The sequence below is a fragment of the Gossypium hirsutum genome, chromosome D10 (assembly GCF_007990345.1).
Source record: "Gossypium hirsutum isolate 1008001.06 chromosome D10, Gossypium_hirsutum_v2.1, whole genome shotgun sequence".
Taxonomy (NCBI): domain Eukaryota; kingdom Viridiplantae; phylum Streptophyta; class Magnoliopsida; order Malvales; family Malvaceae; genus Gossypium; species Gossypium hirsutum.
In genome coordinates, this window is record NC_053446.1 from 29,906,542 (window position 1) to 29,908,722 (window position 2,181).

Consider the following 2,181-nt stretch of genomic DNA (forward strand, 5'->3'; position numbering starts at 1 on the left):
GGAGATCTTAGCTTTATAATTTGTATTTGCAGCATTTTTATGTCTGCATGAAAGAAAGATTCTTATACCAATCACACAAATTAATATGGTTTAATTCACTTGGGAAACAAAGGGTCTTGTTCTTGAAAAATCACATCACTTTCTTCTTTATAGGATAATGTCTCTGAAAACTATATATTGTTTATATTACGAGACTCTTCATTATTTATGTCTCGTTATGACATAAATACAAATATGATGTTCCAAAAATATAGAAAAATCTTTGAGAATATTAAACACACAATATGTCGGATGATTCTTACTGAAGGATATATGGGAAATCACATTTCTGCACCTAATGATACATAAATCAGCACTGAAGGATATCTCTCTAGGAGTGAAGAACTTCATAAAACCAAACAAACATAGTATGACATATTTTTTATGCCTTTGGAAGAATGGCTTACATAGTACACACACAAATATAGTATATATTCCTTCAATATCTGCATGCATGTAACTAACAGTCCGGGCACATCAAGAGAAAGTGAAAACTGAGGAAAAAAATATTCAGAGTTGCTGCCATTAGTCTTTATATACATCAATCTTGCACCATAAAAGAAAGAGAGATTTGAAAATGAAGACAAGGGAACCCTGTAATGGTGGATGCTGCTATTGCTTACTTGTTGGATTCAGGATTGGGCCCACTAGGGACTTCATGAACATCTGCTTCAAACCGTCCATCTGTAGCACCATTTTTTCCGGGGCTTTGAGCTGCTGGGATCGACGTGGAAGAAGTCGAGAATGGGTGCAAATTTCTCGTAGTAGAGGAAGAGAAATAGATGGGACGAGCAAAGAGAGGAGAAATGAGGAGGAGGAGAACTAAAAGCTGTAGTAGGGCACATGATTCTGAAGACAATATTATGGAAGTTGAGTTTTCAGAGATTGATTTGTGAGGCATCGCCATGAAATGAAATTGTAGTGAGAAATTGGAAACCACCCTGACCCCCCAGTAGTAACCCAGAAGGGATCAATATCCATGAACCAGTCGGACCACAACCAAGCCTGGGTTTTTTTTCCGTAAAAGAAGAAAAAAAACAAGAAGTTATGATGGAATTAACGGTGGAGTTTGTGAAAGTTGAAAAATAAAGTTTTGATGCATTCCATGAACTTATGTTAACGAGGTTTTTAAGTTAAAGTTATATGGCCTGTTTGTGAAATACCTTTAATGCCCGACCCCTCCTATAACAGTTTTCTTAAAAGCTCTTAGCGGATTCCATATTCCTCATTTTTAAAAGCTTAAATGATATATATTTTATATACTACTCATGTTATTTTTTTTATCTCGTAGTTGACAAAGGTTATATGTCTTGATATTTGAAGATAATGGTGTTAACTCTTTTGTATTTAATTTGACTTTAGATTTGATTTGATGAAATTTCATAATTAGCTTATAATATTAGCAATTAATTTTCATCAAATCAATCCTAAGATCCAAATTAAACCACATTCTTATTGTATTTGACAAATTAAACGTAAAATTAAACAAATTCATAATTAGCACTGAATTTATTTTATTAAAAATTCATGAAAAATTCAAACATGGTAATATTAGCAATTAAGTTTCATCAAATCAACCCTAAAACCCGAATTAAACACTAAAATGTTAACACCATTACTTTTGGGTACCAAAATGTACAACTTTTGCCAAATACAAGTACCAAATTGGACCAAAAAATAATACAGGTAGGTATGTAAACTGTTGGGCGCATTGTGGTAACATAATCCGCCATTTTGTTGTCTTGATGGCGAGTTAGAGTGTTGGCGCATACTAGCGTTAAAGCACATGCCCATTGGCGGTACCTAAGGAATTGATCACAGGATGTTTCCAAGAGAAGAAAGATTATGCCCAAGAAAGTGCCCACCCCCATAGTTTTGTTTGAGCACTAAGAGCTTGTCAAGTGTATGAGGAAGTTGTATGAGACTTAACTGTCTTTAAGATCACACCGAACGTGAGTCGCCACCAAGATATGGTACACTCGATTTGCATGAGTACTGACCAATTGAATTTTGTATCAGGTTTAGTTAGGAGTTGTTGAGATTTTCAACAACAGAAGCTGAGATCAGAGTAAAGAGTAGAGTAGCAAGATGTGTAAAAGATTGTTTGTACATTAAAACAACTCAACTTAACAAATCATCACA

General features: G+C 34.4%; 1 long non-coding RNA gene across 1 annotated transcript; it reads right to left on the minus strand.

The window, feature by feature from the left end:
* Positions 1 to 271: 271 nt before the first annotated feature.
* LOC121222206 (uncharacterized) lies at positions 272 to 1,172 on the minus strand. The gene is made up of 2 exons (XR_005919310.1): positions 663 to 1,172; positions 272 to 533 (listed from the first exon to the last, which is right to left on the minus strand). It is a non-coding gene; the product is annotated as an uncharacterized lncRNA (long non-coding RNA).
* Between the last annotated feature and the right edge of the window lie 1,009 nt (positions 1,173 to 2,181).